The sequence below is a fragment of the Mobula hypostoma genome, chromosome X1 (genome assembly GCF_963921235.1).
Source record: "Mobula hypostoma chromosome X1, sMobHyp1.1, whole genome shotgun sequence".
NCBI lineage: Eukaryota > Metazoa > Chordata > Chondrichthyes > Myliobatiformes > Myliobatidae > Mobula > Mobula hypostoma.
In genome coordinates, this window is record NC_086128.1 from 17854178 (window position 1) to 17871170 (window position 16993).

Genomic DNA, 16993 nt, shown 5'->3' on the forward strand with positions numbered 1-16993 from the left:
GCCAAAGGGCCTGTAATGTGCTGTAGATTTCTATGTTCTAATCTCTGTTTTAAACTGACAACCAGATGAAGTTTTTTCAACCTGAAATATTGGCCTGTGGTTCTATTCCTGCAGGCATGGTGTTACTTGCTGAGTATTTCCAGTATATTCTGTTTCAATTCAGAAATCCCCTAGTTCTAGATTCTCCACAGGAACTGGAATTTGGGAATGGAATTCTTTTATTTTTGTCACATCTACTGAGGTACAGTGAAAAGTTTGTCTTGCATTCTGTTCATACAGATCAGATCATTACAGTGCATTGAGATAGAACAAGGTAAAACAATAACAAAGCACAATAAAGTATAACAGCCACAGAAAAGGTGCAGTGCAGGCAGTAAGGTGCATGAACAAAATGAGGTAGCTTGTGAAATCAAGAGTCCAATTTATTATACTAGGAAACCTGTTAATACTCTTGTAACAGTGAGGTAGAAGCTGTCCTTGAGCCTGGTTTCAGGGTTTTGTATCATCTGCCTGGAACAGGGGAGAAGAGAGAATGTCTGGGGTAGGGGTGGGTTCTTTGATTACGCTGGCTGCTTCACTGATCCAGCAAGAAGTATAGACAGAGTCCGTGGAGGGGAGGCTGGTTTCCGTGATTTGCTGAGCCGTGTCCACAATCCTCTGCGGGCAGCTTCTTGCAGTGATGTGCGGAGCAGTTGTCGTAGAAGCTTGCCATCCAAATAAGATGCTCTCTCTACGATGCATCGATAAAAATTGGTAAGAGTTGACAGGGGCATGCCAAATTTCTTTAGCCTCCTGAGGGAGTAGAGGCATTGGTGACTATATCAGAATGGTCAGATAGTTTTACTGTGATTTCAAGTTCAAGTTTAAGTTCAATTGTCATTGAAATGAATACAGTCAAATGAAAGAGTGTTCCTTCGGGGCCAAGGTGCGAGACATAACACGAATAGTAATACTCAGCATAAGACACTTATAGCACATATAAGATAGTAGAAAACATTCAGGCACACAAAAAATATAAAGTCCAAGTCCATTAGTGTCCTGTAGATTGATGGTGCATGAATGTTGTGGCAAGAACAAGACGGCAGCAGTCTGCAGACGGACGCAATCCAGATTGTCTTCCACTGAGTGAACACTAGAGGGCAGCACCAACGGGAGGGGTCCAGCCCCCTCCCCCCCCAACCCAACATGGACACTGCTGGGCGGCTGCAACAGGCGACCCCGCGGTATGCAGCATGAGGCCTCCTCTGAAATACATTAGTGAACCAGATGTGTTTAAAAATAAACTAGCAGATTTTATATTAATTTCCAGATTATTAACTTAACCATTGTAGAGCTTGAACTCTGGTTTAGAGGTTGTTAGCAATTTAATTAGAGCACTGTGCACTGAGTATCATAGTATTGCTACTGTACAGTAGGTGGCCTTTCAGCCTATTGAGTCTATGCTATCTCCCCCTGGACCCATCCCCAGACATCCCACCCTGCAAAAACTCATTTCAGGGACGAGGCACCCCTGCCCCCCACAACCCCATATCCACCCGCCCCCCCCCCCCGCCCAGTCGACCTCCTAGGGTGTATGTAATACTTTGTTTAGTGATTTTGTCTAATCTGTAAACCAAGTTGGGCATATGAAGAAAATGTGACATTAAAATATGTACTTATATTATCATGTTTATTCTATTACAACTTTAAGCATGTCTACAGGGAGTTTGGCCTCATCACGTAGGACATCAATAGAGTAGCTCCTTAGCAGCTAGCCAGCTAGTTTAAATAACGTTAGCTGTGTTAATGAACGAATGACCTGTTAAACTCACCTCAACATGCCTTTTAAATTTTAACCCACCATGGGCAATAGAAAAGTCACTGTTGCAAAAAGTGCAGCGAGCAACACTGTCATTATTTTTGAGGTCGACTGTAAAGCCCGCCCATAGAGAAAACTGATGGGTCTACTTAGCAGGGGTCCCCAACCTTTTTTGCACCGCGGACCGGTTTAATATTGACAATATTCTTGCGAACCAGCCAACGGGGCGGGGGGGGGGTGTTAATCACGACCGGAATATAGGTGTTAAGTCAACTATTAGTGGCTAATACACTCAATTTCGTTTCTAAAAGGGTTATCTAACAAATTTAGTATTAAACACACAGCGCATATTTTCCTCACATGAATATAGTGATAAGTCAATTGTAAGTCAATAGCATCATAACATTTTAAGTAACGTTTGGATATTAAACACACGGCTCATATTTTCCTCGTATGAACATATAAAATCATTGCAACACACCAATATCACTGAATCAGTGGGAGCCCTGGGCTTGTTTCCCTGCAACAAGACGGTCCCATCGAGGGGTGATGGGAGACAGCGATACTCGAAGGGGGTTCCTTATGTCCAGTCTATTCCGCAATTTTGTTTTCGTTGCATTCATTGCAGAAAACCCCGCTTCGCAGAGATATGTTGGAAACGGAAGCAACGTTTTCATTGCTTTCGTGGCTATCTCAGGATATTCAGCCTTGACTTTGCTCCAGAATGCCAGCAAAGATATTATATCAAACATACTTTTCAGCCAGCCGTCATTTGCAAGCTCGAGGAGTTGATCTTCCCACGCTGACATGGATGACGCGTGCGTAATGACCTCAGGTGTGTTCAAGTTCAACAGTGGCCATGACAGTGAATGAGGAAAGGTGCAGCTGACTCATATTCCGAATCATATTGTTTCCTTGCGGCCCGGTGGTTGGGGACCATTCTTAGCATGAAGAGAGACCAATCAGGATGCTCGCTCTTCCTCTCCCTCTCTTTCTCAAAAAAATCAATTTCCGGGATATTGTATATAATTTCCGGGCATCAGGGAGCCACTATCAATATGCGGGAGACTCCCAGAACTTCCGGGAGAGGTGGGATGTCTGCATCCCCTCAGTCCTATTCTATCATTCTCTCTCTCTCTCACTGCATTACAAATTCTTCTCTCTTTTGAACAAGCTGCCAGAAGAGGTGGTGGAGACAGGTAATATTGCAATGTTTAAAATGCATTTGAATGGATAGGAAAGGTTTAGAGGGATTCAGGCCTTACGTAGGACATTGGGGCCATCATGGTTGAGCAGGGTTATATGGGCTGCTTCTGTGCTGTCTGTATTCCTTTGTAAAGGCCCCCCCCACCGCGACTGTTTCCACTACTCTTACATGCGGTGAATTTGAGACAATAACTAACTATTGAGTAAAAAGTTTCCTTCCAACATCCTCCTCGTATCTTTTTCCCAATATTTTAAATTTGTGCCTCCTGCCCCTTGAATTATTTGCCAGTAGGAACAGTTTCCCTTGACTTGGCCAATCACAGCTTGTAGCAGATTCCCTTTCTCCAAATCCCAAGTGAAGGAGTTGGCTGTCTCTCTCAGCAGTATTTCGCTTCCTCTTGTGCGGAGTAAGTCAACAATCTCAACAGAAGTGTACACAGAACGTTAACACAGAGAAGTATGACCTGGACGACCCCACTTACCATGGAATACCAGGTTCAGATCAAATGCATCACAAATCCATTCACATCCTACCTGCTGAAGTCGGCAAAAGTTGAATCAATATTGTGCACTTCCTTCCGACACATTTGTTCTGCCTCACTACGAACTTTGAAAACTGTGGCATTGAAATTGTATTACACAAACATCGGTGTCTGAAGCATAAAGTGCTTTTATGAAATGCTTCTGTTTGTTAAGTTGTCAAAGAAATTTTATTTCCATCAAAGCCATTGACAAAAGAATTCATGACAACACATTAAGCACCTGCATACAAATATTTGCACAGTGTAGCTTTAGGGCCTCAGGTTTAATCCATCTGCCTTCCTTTAGCAGAGCAATTGAACTCTCAAACTCTTCCTCTGACTTATGAAAAACATTTGATATCAGGCAATATGAGATTTGGGAACAGTAATATATGGAACTAAGCCACCTCATATGTCAGGCTGATGAATCAACAGTGGCTGTCCGTCTCCAGTGTTCCTCGACACACCATTAATCAGCAGTTGATTTCCACTGAGTTTTATGGATATAATCGGCCATACTTGATTATGCCAATTATGAATAAAAACTTCAGGACTTTCAGTATCTAGGGTTAACACAAGGCTACTGTGAGAAGTAAATCTGTGACATATTTGGTATTTCATGCTGGTTACCCTACATGGGTTCAAAGTCACTTGTTGTTTCTAAAAGTGAATGAATATCAATCCCAATGAATTCCAGTGATTCCGTGGGTGCTCCATACCTTAGTAATGTGGAAAGATCTATTGATTGCAGTCTTGCTTCACAGATTCACAGAAACAGGATCTTCAGTGCAACTTGTCCATACCAATCAAACTGTCATTTAAGGTAGTCCTATTTGGCTGTTATCACTATAGACTTTTATTTCCATCCATGTACCACGATCCTTCACAAATGATTTGTAAAAAGTTGCAATTTTACCTGCGTCTGGCAACTCACTCCATTCACCCACCACCCTGTGTGTGAAAAAGTTGCCCCTCAGATACCCTTTAAATATCTCTCCAAGAATGTATGGGTTTCCTCTGGGTGTGCTAGTATCTTAAGCCTATGCTAATTGATCAGTCCTCAGTGTAGGTCAATGGCAAGAGGAATCAAAGGGGACTTGATGGACTTGTGAGAAAGGGAAAGTTGCTTGTCTGGAATGTAATGCTGAGGCTTTATAAGGCATTGGTCAGACTCCACTTATTTACTTATTTATTTTTGCTCACTTTGTGTATTATGAGCAGTTTTGGGCCCCTTATCTAAGAAAGGATGCGCTGACATTGGACAGGGTTCAAAGGAGGTTCACGAGAATGAGCGCAGGAACGCATAAGGAGTATTTGATGGTTCTGGGCCTGTACTTGCTGGAGTTCAGAAGAATGAGGGGGGACCTCATTGAATACCATCAAATATTGAAAAGCCTAGATAGAGCGGATGTGAAGAGGATGTTTCCTATTCTGGGGGAGCCTAGGACCAGAGGGGACAGGACTCAGAATAGAAGGACATCACTTTAGAGAGAGATGAGGAGGAATTTTTTCAGCCAGAGGGTGGTGAATCTGTGGAATTCATTGCCACAGACAGCTGTTGAAGCAAGTGGTTGGGTATATTTAAAACAGACATTGATAGGTTCTTGATTAGTCAGGGCATCAAAGGTTACAGGGAGAAGGCAGGAGAATGGGGTTGAGAGGGATAATAAATCAGCCATGACGGATGGTGGAGCAGACTTGATGGGCTGAACAGTCTAATTGTGCTCTTATAGTCTTATGATCTTTTGGTCTACTGGGGAATACAGGCAGGGAAATGGGAGTTTCAGGATTGCTCCCCGAGTAGCCAATGTTAATTACAAGGATTAAGCAGACTTCTTGTTTGTTGCAATAAGTTAAGGAAGCTGGAGAAACAAATAAAGATGAAAGAAAACCTGGAACAGAAGGTCATGTCATCAAGTTAGTTTTGTGCAATGCATCATATTTGCCTCTTTGGTAGACAATAGTGTGTATGGATGAGAAGCAAATTTATTTAGCTTTGAATATGCAAATGAACAGTACACATACATTGATTAATACTCTTGAAGTGTCAAAAGAAGCTCTTCTGCCATGATATGAGTTGGCCTTTGAACACAGCTGATTATGGATTAATTCGAGTATCCATCAGCACAGATTCCTCTGACTTATACACAGTAACTGCCGACTGTCTAGGATTTAATGCTACATTGTAATCCCTTTAAAGATATTTCAAAACAATGGGAATTATGCAGGGTAACTCTCATTACCATCATTGGTAGCCAGATCACCACAAGAGGGCTACAGAGTGATGCAGTGGGTAGTACCACTCCAGAGACCTGGGTTGAATACTGACCTCAAGTGCTGAATGCGTGGAGCTTGCAAGTTCTCCCTGCGATGGTGTGTGCTTCCCCTGGGCGGCTTCACTTGCCTTTCACATCCCAAAGCTGTGCTGGTTGGCAGGTTTAATGGCCGACATAAATAACTCCTCATGGAGATGGCTGCTGGGAGAACCAGGGTGGAATTAGAATCATAGTCACACAGCATGAAAACAGGCCTTTTGGCCCAAGTGTTCCATGCCAAGATTCCCATTCAAGTGTGTCCCATTTTCCCATTTGGCCTATATCCATGTACCTGTCAAAGTGCCTCGTAAACCTTGTTAATGTACTTGCCTCAGCCACTTCCTCTGACAGCTCATTCCATATACTGATATATTGACTACCTTCTGAGTGAAAAAGTTGTCTTTCTGGTTCCTATTAAACCCCTCTCCTCTCACTTTAAACCTGTAACCTCTAGATCAGCACACATAGAATACCCCCCCTTCACCACCCCTGGGAAAAAGATTGTGTGCATTCACCCTCTTTATGACTTTATAGACCTCGAGGAGATCATGCATCATCCTCCTACACTTGAGTGTAAGTTCTCCTGACCTGCTCAGCCTTTCTCCATAAGTCAGTCCGTCGAGTCCTGGAAGTACTCTCTGTACTCCTCTGTACTCTTTCCAGCTTAATGACATCTTTCTTACAGCAGGGTGAACAAAACTGAACACACACTAGAAATATGGACTAAAAAAAGCCTTGTACATCTGCAGTGTAATGTCCCAACATTTGTACTCAGTGACCTGCCTGATGAAAGCCAGCGTGCCAAGAGACTTTTTCATCATCCTGTCTAACTGCAACACCACTTTCAGGGAAGCACACACTTGTACTCTTTGGACCCTCTGCTCTACAATACTCCCTAGGCCTTACGGTTCAATGTGAAAACCCTACCCTGGCTTGCCTTCCCAAAATGCAACACATCACAATTATCAGAATTCAACTCCATTTGCCATTCCTTGACCCACTTCAAAGTTCAAAGTACATTTATTATCAAAGTATGTATACTTTATACAACTTTTATATTTGTCTCCTTATAGGTAGCCATGAAACAAAGAAACCCAATAGAACCCCTAAAAACAAAAGAATACCATTGAACACCCAGTGTGCAGAGAGAGAGAGAGAGAGAGAGAGAGAAAACAAATCATGCAAACAATAAAGGCAAGCAAACACATTCAGAACTGAAGTTCACAAAACCAGGCATCACTGCAGCCAATCCAGAAGTCGGCTACTTGCAGGCCATTGCCTCAGTCCAGCACAGAGATGAGCAACCCTATGAAGCAGAGAGCCGAACTAGACTGTCCCTTGCCTCCAACCCCGACACCCTGACCATTTCAACCTGGCCCGGTGCTTAAATTGTCCAAACTTTGGGTGGTTCCTTGCTCTCTGCCACTTTGATACACCCTCAGGCTCTGCCGCTTCAATTTGGCCAGTACCTGACCTTTCCAATTCAGCTCAGCTCTTAAATCACTCAAACCTCGGATCTGTCTTTGACTTCGCCTCAGCTCGGCTCCGCTACATCCAGTTCTGCTCCAGCAGCTCTAGCCTGGATGTGCTGCAACCGTCCTGCCCCTCTGAGACCCCAGCCAATACTGTAAAAGTGCCAGTTTGTGTGGGCAGTTCAGTTCAACTCTGCCAGGGAAGCCACGGGCCACTGTTTGTAGCGATCATTTCCAGGAAAAAGTGTGAGCTTACTAGAGGAGTTCCACACGTGAGCAGGAAGTGGCGCCAATGTAGGCATCAATGTAGCAGAGAAAGTTGGTGAGTGGTGCTGAGCAGATGAAGGGTCTTAACCCTGAATATCGACTGCCTGTTTCCGTCCATAGATGCTACCTGACCTGCTGAGTTTCTCCATCATTTTGTGTGGCGGTTCGGCCAGGGATTTGCTTTGTTATAACATAATTTCACTATCCTTCTGTTCTATGGGATACCGAGGCTGTGATTATTTTCTGTAGCTTTTACCTACTTGTTACCAATCTGCAGTCTCACTGGTGGCTTGTAACTGAACAGACTGACGGATCACTGATCGGTTTTAATCACGTCGAACTGCTTGTGAAATTTCCTGTCCAAGGGAAATCCATGAATGCCAAATCTTTTGACAAGCAAGGGCAACTTCCACCGTTATGCTGCCATCCATGGGGCGAGGAGTCCCGAAAACCTTCACAGATGCATTGGCAGAGATCGATGCAGTGGCATCATGGGACATGTGACTAAAATGTTGTTAAAGAGCTAAGTGGCCGTGCGAGGTGGGCGAATGGAGAGGTGCAAGGAGGGATTTTTGGCGTTCGGTGTGTTGAATCTGAAGGCATGTCTGTCAGCATTGAAGCTTTCAAGTGCAGAGACGCTGGAGCTGGAGAGACAGAGATTGCAGAGCATCTGATAGCTGGAGGACAGAGGGAGAGGCAAGGATGTGCAGGAATTGGAATGCAATATTAACCAGGAATAGTCCATTTTTAATGCCATGAAGCAGAAAAGAAGAAATCCAAAAAATAATCTATCCCAAAGCAAAGGAACTGAGTTTGAAAATTATTCTCTACCACAGAGCACAGATAGTGCTTCAAACCAGTTGAAGAACGGAGACGTTGGTGCTGTTGCTGCTGAGCTGCTGTACGTCAGCAGAAAAGGGCAGCGAGTTCTAAGCATGCCTGCCGTTTTTGTGATGACCCCAATTTCACAATCCAAGAACGTGTGCTTGCTTTCTTCCTGTGAGACCTCTGGGTCAGCGATGTGGGCTGAGCAAGAATGTTCCTAAACACTGAAGCACATTTCAACTGTCATCTGCTGTCTTGATTTGCACTGTGATACTCTCCTTGCTTTCCTTGGGTGTGGCAGGGTGGGCTGTTAGTAGTGAAGGTGTGGGGAGTGTTCTGGAATCAGGAGGGGAGGGGAGTGCAGAGAAAAGGCAGGGTGGGGTGGGCTGGTGAGGTTTGCAGTCGTGTGGGGGTTTGGCCGGCAGTTGGTTCAGGGGTGGGTGAGAAGGATAGAACTGGTTAGGGTTCAGTGCTGGTGGGGAGTGAAGCACTGGGATTGATGGGGAATTGTTTGGGGGTGGATGGGAAGCTGGGGCATATCAGTGGAATTTTCAGTGGTGAGGCGACTTGTTGGTGGAAGTCTAACATCCTTTTTTGCCTGCTGCCTTTTCTTTTTTTTATAATAAAAACAGAAGATACTCAAAACACTCAGCTGTCCAGACAGCATTTGTGGAAAGAGAACTCCTGACCTGAGACTTTGGTTAGACTGCACTTGGAGTTTTGTGTGCTATTCCAGTCACCCCATTACAGGAAGGATGTGGAGGCTTTGGAGAAGGTGCAGAAGAGGTTCACTAAGATGCTGCCTGGATTAGAGGGAAGGAGCGAAAAGAGAAGTTGGACAAACTTGGGTCGGCTTTCCAGGAGCATTGGAGGCTGAGGGAAGACCTGATAGAGGCTTTTAAAATTATGAGAGGCAGAGATAGAGCAGTGGGTGGCGGGATGGAGATAGATCTCCACTAAAGGAGGTACAAGGTGCTCCTTCCCTCCACTAGCCTGCAGGTCACCACTGGGCAAGGTGCAGCACGTGTTTAGCCTTGGCCCCGTCCAGAATCACGTGTGAAGCCATGGGAGCAGGTGGTGGATGGTCATATGAGCAGCTGGTGCATATCACAAGTCCTGATTATGCCACCACTGACACCAGGCAGACAATCTCCGAAGAGTATTGGTAATGGCTGGGCAAGTTTTCCTACAGAAGTGGTTTGCCATTGCCTTCTTCTGGGCAGTGTCTTTACAAGACACTGCCCAGAAGAAGGCAATGGCAAACTGCTTCTGTAGGAAAACTTGCCCTCCATCCAGCCATGATTGCCCACATAACGTTGATGAGATAGAGTAGACAGTCAGAACCTTTCTGCCAGGGCAGAAATATGAAGTACCAGAGGACATGCATTTTAGGTGAGTGGGGGGGGGGAGTCTAAGTGAGATGAAGGAGATGTGTGAAGATTGGTGGGAACCTGGAATGGGCTGCCAGGGATGGTGGTGGAAGCAAATGTGACAGTGGTATTAGATAGACACACGAATATGCAAGGGATGGAGTGATATGGATCATGTGCAGCCAGGAAAGATTTAGTTTAATTCTGCATTGTGGGCTAAGGGACCTGTCCCTGTGCTATATTGTTTTATCTTCAATGTTCTATGCTCCATGAAGCACTAACTGTGTTTCTCTCTCTGCAGATGCTGCCTGATCAGCTGAGTGTTTCCATCATATTCTGGTCTTATTTCAGGTTTCCAGCACCTGTTTTGCTTTGCTTTTTATCTTTTCTTTTTAATTCATTTTTCGGGACATGTGCGTCACTGGCATTTATTGCCCACCCCTCCTTGCCCTTGGGAAGGTGGGGGGAGGGGTGGTTGTGAGCTACCTCCTTGAGCCACTGCAGTCCTTCTGAAGAAGGTGCTGTTGGGGAGATAGTTCTGGGACTTAGACCCAGTGATGATGAAGGAGTGGTGATATATTTCAAGGGCAGGATGGTGTGAGACTTGGGGAGCCAGCCTGCGGTGGTGTTCCCTTGTGTCTGGTACCCTGTTGGGTTTGGGTGGTGTTGTTGGTGTAGCCCAGTTGAGAGTGTTTTATAAAATCAGACATTGGTGGAAGGAGTGAGCGAACATTTAAGATGGCACATGGAGTGTCAACTAAGTGAACAACTTTGTTCCGGATGATGTCGAGCTTCTTCAGAGTTGCTGGAGATGCACTTTTCCAGGCAAATGGAATGTTTTCCTAACTGTGCCTTGCAGATGGTGGAAAGGTTTTGAGATGTTAGGAGGTGAGTCACAGCAAGATCCCAGCCTCTGATTTTCCATTGCATCACACTAACTCACTTGAAGGTCCATCCACCTACAGAAAGGTTCATCCACTTACCCAGATTCCCTCCTGTCAATTCACTTCCTCACTCCTCATTGCCATTCACCCTCCTTTGCATCATCCCTACCAGCAATGCTCTCTGCTCAGTCATTCAACGTTTGCTGCTTGTGGATGCTCGAGGGCCAGTGCCCCAAGATATGGAAGTCAGCGAGTTTGGAGTTTGAAGCCTGGAGTTCAGGGTCTTGTCATCAGTGAGTCCAGAATATGAGGCCTGGAATTTTGGGTTTTGTCATCAGCATTATGGCATCAATATCTGAGATCAAAGCCTGAAGGTCGATTGGAAGTCCACAAGTCGATGCCCGATGGCTGAAGACCCGGATCTGCAAGTTTGTAAGTCCACTGAGGAAGTCAGAGGCTCAGTGTCTGCGTGTCTGTGAGTTCAGTGGAGCCTGGAGGCCTGGAGGCGGCCTGTGCTGGGGTTGGAGACTGCCTGTGTTTGTGAGCGAGTGGGTGGGTGGATGGAGGGAGAAAAGGGGCTTGTTTTGTTGTTGTTGTTCTGCTGTACATGGCGGGCATGCTATGTTGGCACCAGAATGTGTGGTGACCCGTTTGGGCTGCCCCAGCATATCCTTACGTTGTGCCAGTGAAGCACTTCACTGTATGTTTCGACATACATGTGATGCATAAATGAATCTGAATCGGAATCATTACCCATTTGCTTCTTCTCTCTCTCCTTACAGAAGAAACAAATGGGTGGAGGGGAGTCCTGTTCAGCGAAGGTGGCCTGGCACAAGACTAGGGTTAAGGAACTCATGTTCTAACTAATCTGGGCCTCCCACAGTGATCTGGAGACCAAATTCTGTTCATCCACTTACTGTATCTTGCACTCAACACTCACTCACCCACCCACACTGAGCATCAGTGTCAAATAATTATGTCTCCTCAGAATGAAAATGATAAAAAAAGATCCTCTCAGTTATAATTCCTTTCCTAAACTTTTCTGCGGGATATCAGAGGAAGGAAGATGAGATGTCCTGGCCTATTTTTACCCCTCAGATGAACCTCACTAAAATCAATGAAAGTCTCCTGACAGGCTGTACCATTGGTGAGCAGTTTCACTGCGCAGGAACGTAAGGAGCTGTATAGAGCTGTGGACTCTGCCAATATATGATGGGCACATCCCTCCCCACCATTGGTAGTGCCTGCTAGTCACTGCTTCAAGAAGGCAATATCCAACATCAAAGATCCCCACCGTCCAGACCATAGCATCTTCTTGCAGCTCCCATCGGGCAGGAGGTGCAGAAGCCTGGAGTCCCACACCACCAGAATCAAGAACAGTTACTTCCCTTCAACCATTCAGTTCTTGAATCAATCTGCACAGCCTAATCAGTACCTTAGTACAGCACCACGATGACTACTTTGCACTACATTGGGCTATGGTTTTCTTTGTTATTAATTTTGGTCTTTCTTGTATAATTCTTTATGATTTATGTTTAATTTATGTTTTTCTTGTGGATGTTGTGTGTCTGATGCTACATGCCTGTTATGCTACTGCAAGCACATTCTTCATGGCACCAGTGGACATATACTTGTGAATGTGACAATAAGCTCGGCTTTGACTTTGACAAGACCAAGCTGTTGCTGGGCTACCATGTTCCTTTCATTACAGCAGAGGCTTCTGGGAACTTTGAGGTCAAGCAAGGATTGATCTAAATGCATGCCTTCCCTTTTCTGAAAATACACAGCCTTTAACATGGGAATAAGTGGATGTTATAAGCCAGAAAATGAGCATTGAAACAGCAGAAGATTAAGAAACATAAGTGAAATCTTGGCCAAAGTCAACTCTGAATTTTGTATGTCATGTTTTAAGGTTTTAAAATCAGGAAGGGAAGAACCAGCAACCTAAAGCAAGTACATGGGTGGTCCTCACACATCCAGACCACCATACGACCTTAAGACAAAGGAGCAGAATTAGGCCATTTGGCCTATCGAGTCTGCACCGCCATTTGCTCATGGCTGATTTATTTTCCCTCTCAACCCCATTATCCAGCCTTCTCCCTGTAACCTATCGCCCTTATTAATTAAGTACCTATCAACCTCCACTTTAAATAAACCCAGTGACTTGGCTTCCACAGTTGTCTGTGGCAACGAATTCCACAGATTCACCACCCTCTGGCTAAAGAAATTCCTCTTCACCTCTGTTCTAAAGGGACATCCTTGTATTCCAAGGCTGTGCCTTCTGATCCTAGACTCACTCACTATTGGGAACATCCTCTCCATGTCCACTCTATCTTAGCCTTTCAATAAGTAAGTGGGGCTAGGCTTCATTTCTACAGAAAGATGGCACCAGCAAACAACAAAGGTGACATCCTCAAGACGGGTCACAAAGCAATTCCTTTCACTTCTTTTACATCTTTTTATTTCAGATATGGTTCTGCTACTGTTAGAGCCTGTAATCTACGCTCTGGCGGTGTGATTTTGGGCTGATCGAGCAATCTGGAGCTGTGCTGTCTCTGAGAGTGTTCCACGAGGCTGCAACCAAAGCCAGGAAATGGGCTGCCGGCCCATGATCAACTCCACCCCTCACCGATCTTGCCGATTAAAGTGCCGAGGAAGATTGACATCAGTGAGGAGGGCGTGGAATGTGAGCAAAGAGCGACCCCTCCTCCGCACAAAAAACTAACAGAACATTAACAGAACATCAAACCCCAAACCCCCTCCCCTCGCACAACAAAACGGAAAAGGAACGGGAGATAAAAGCATAGAATATAAAAACCATATGTCTGAAAAGTCCACAGTCCATAAACACAATAATCCAATCCACAAACGCAGAACCATGACACCGTCCTACGATATCAGCCATATTCATCGAAAGGGGGGATAGCACACGAGGCGGAGAGGCCTGCCCACCTGCTACATCGAGGCACACAGTGAGAACTGCTGTGTATTCTGTTTCACCGAGACCTGGCTCTCCCCTGCCACCCCCAAATGTGCCATCCGACCAGACAGATTTTCGATCCATCCAATGGACCGCACGGCGTCTTCGGGCAAGACGAGGGGAGGTGGTGCCTGCCTACTGATCAACACTGCGTGGTGCTCGGACACAGTGGCACTGACAAGCTCCTACAGCCCGGACCTGGAACACCTGTTGGTCAAGTGTCGTCCCTACTATCTGCCACGGGAATTCACCTTGGTCTTACTGACAGCGGTCTACACTCCCCCCACAGGCGGATGTGGAGTGTACTCTGAACATACTGTATGCCAACATCAGTGAACTTGAGACCAGGTATCCGGAGGCTTTGCTCATTACAGCCGGGGACTTTAACCAGGCCAGCCTCAGAAAGGCGCTGCCAAGTTATACCAACATGTCTCCTGCCCCACTAGAGGCCCGAATATACTTGACCACTGCTACACAGCAGTCAAGGATGCCTACTGTTCCATCCCACGACCTCACTTCGGAAAATTGGACCACCAGGCCGTACTCCTCCTCCCGGCTTACAAACAGAAACTGAAGCGGTAGGTCACGGAGTCAAAAGTAGTGTCGCGTTGGACGGAGGAAATGGATGAGGTCCTCCGTGACTGCTTTGAATGGGTGGACTGGTTAGTATTCAAGGACTTGGCAGCTAACCTCAATGAGTATGCCTCAGCTGTCACGGACTTTATTTGGAAATGCACGGAGGACTGTGTGTCTCACAAGACGATCCGGGTATTCCCTAACCGGAAACCTTGGATGAATTATGAGGTCAAGTCCCTTTTAAAGGCTAGAGCTGCAGCTTTTAGGTCCGGGGATACCAATTGCTACACGGAATCCAGGCGTGAACTCTGGAAAGCCATTAAGGGCGCCAAGAGGCGATATCGAGCCAAGGTGGAAGCCCAGACTAACCAGAGGGATGCCAGTAGACTATGGAAGGGTCTAAATGAGATCACTGGGCGCAAAGAAAAGGCTGGGAATATCAATAACTGTGGCGCTTCTCTTCCTGACGAACTTAACGTATTCTACGCAAGATTCGAACAGAAGAGGAGCGTCCCACTCCCTCCGGATGAACTGGACCTGGTGGCATCAAGATTCATCGTCACTGAGGACGTAAGAAGGGCCTTCCTGAAAATAAATCCAAGGAAGGCGACAGGCCCAGATGGCGTCCCGGGACGGGTTCTCTGGGCCTGTGCAAGCGAGCTAGCTGGAGTGTTTGCTGACATCTTCAACTGCTCCTTGCTTCAGTCTAAGATCCCCTCGTGTTTTAAGAAGGCAACGATAATCCCAGTGCCGAAGAAGGGCAAGGTGGCATGCCTGAATGACTATCGACCTGTGGCTCTGACATCAATTGCTACGAAGTGCTTCGAGAGATTGGTTATGGCACACATCAACCACAGCCTACCGGTCAACCTCGACACTTTGCAATTCACCTACCGGAGCAACAGGTCAACGGCAGATGCCATCTCTCTGGCCCTACATTCCTCCTTAGAACACCTGGAGAATAAAGACGCATACATAAGGCTCCTTTTCATTGACTACAGCTCTGCCTTTAATACCATCATTCCAAATAAACTGATTCCTAAGCTCTGGAACCTGGGCCTTAGCACTCAAATCTGCAGCTGGATCTTCAACTTCCTCACAGACAGGACCCAGGCTGGAAAAACAGGGGACAAGCTCTCCTCTACAATCACCGGAGCACCGGTGCCCCACAAGGCTGTGTACTCAGCCCCCTGCTGTACTCACTGTACACCCATGATTGTGTAGCCAAGTTTCCATCAAACTCAATATAGAAGTTTGCTGATGACACAACAATTGTAGGCCGTATCTCAGGTAATGATGAGTTTGAGTACAGAGAGGAAATTAAGAACCTGGTGGCATGGTGCGAAGACAATAACCTATCCCTCAACGTCAGCAAGACGAAGGAATTGGTTGTTGACTTCAGAAGGAGTAGCGGACCGCACGACCCAATTTACATTGGTGGTGCGCAAGTGGAACAGGTCAAAAGCTTTAAGTTCCTTGGGGTCAATATCACAAATGACCTGACTTGGTCCAACCAAGCAGAGTCCACTGCCAAGAAGGCCCACCAGTGCCTTTACTTCCTGAGAAAACTAAAGAAATTTGGCCTGACCCCTAAAACTCTCACTAATTTTTATAGATGCACCATAGAAAGCATTCTTCTAGGGTGCATCACAACCTGGTATGGAAGTTGTCCTGTCCAAGACCGGAAGAAGCTGCAGAAGATCGTGAACACGGTGCAGCACATCACACAAACCAATCTTCCATCCTTGGACTCACTTTACACCGCACGCTGTTGGAGCAGTGTTGCCAGGATAATCAAGGACATGACCCACACAGCCAACACACTTTTCGTCCCTCTTCCCTCGGGAGAAGGCTCAGGAGCTTGAAGACTCGTATGGCCAGATTTGGGAACAGCTTCTTTCCATTTGTGATAAGACTGCTGAACGGATCCTGACCCAATCTGGGCCGTACCCTCCAAATATCCGGACCTGCCTCTTGGTTTTTTTGCACTACCTTACTTTCCATTTTCTATTTATGGTTTATAATTTAAATTTTTAATACTTACCATCGATTTGTAATCCAGGGAGCGTGAAGCGCAGAATCAAATATCACTGTGATGATTGTATGTTCCAGTATCAATTGTTTGGTGACAATAAAGTAAAGTAACGTTGCTCACAGACTCCTTCTCCAGCAGCGATCAAAAAGCAGGCAGTCGGCGCTGAAACTCCCACTCACCTTCTGTATTTGCTTGATGATTATAAACCAGGGAAACACCAAGTCTATATTGAACGCAAGGACAACCAAATTAACAATTAAGAGTTGTTGGATCAAATGCAGGACTGTGAAGCAGTTGCACAGTATACAGTCCATCACAGGAATGTTCTGCAATTAGCCCTTGCAGGGCATGTATTAGGCATGTGGTTAGGCATAGATAAACAGCACCGGCCACATAGCGTCAATCAGACCTTGCTGGCTGTACAGTCATTTGAGCTATTCTGAGGTTCCAGAAATATGCAAGTGTTTTCTCTTTCATTTGTAAACAATAGACAAATTACTGAATGATGAATGAAAAATTAGGCCTATTTATCCGTATAATTGGAGCCATAAATGGAAATTTGTATATTGTCCCTGCAATCACATACTTACGTCTGACCGGGTCACTTCTACTTTTTAACTGAAATGAACTGCCTACGTGCGCATTGAAGAGCTTCCTGGGAGGAACTCTAACCCTCTGCTCCATGTTTCTTTGCAAAACACTAACAGGCAGATGCAAACAGGCCAATGGTGCCGGGATGGGATG

General features: G+C 45.7%; 1 long non-coding RNA gene across 1 annotated transcript; it reads right to left on the reverse strand.

The window, feature by feature from the left end:
- Positions 1–207: 207 nt before the first annotated feature.
- Positions 208–16464, reverse strand: LOC134340360 (uncharacterized). The gene is made up of 3 exons (XR_010016531.1): positions 16259–16464; positions 5855–6002; positions 208–1244 (listed from the first exon to the last, which is right to left on the reverse strand). It is a non-coding gene; the product is annotated as an uncharacterized LOC134340360 (long non-coding RNA).
- Between the last annotated feature and the right edge of the window lie 529 nt (positions 16465–16993).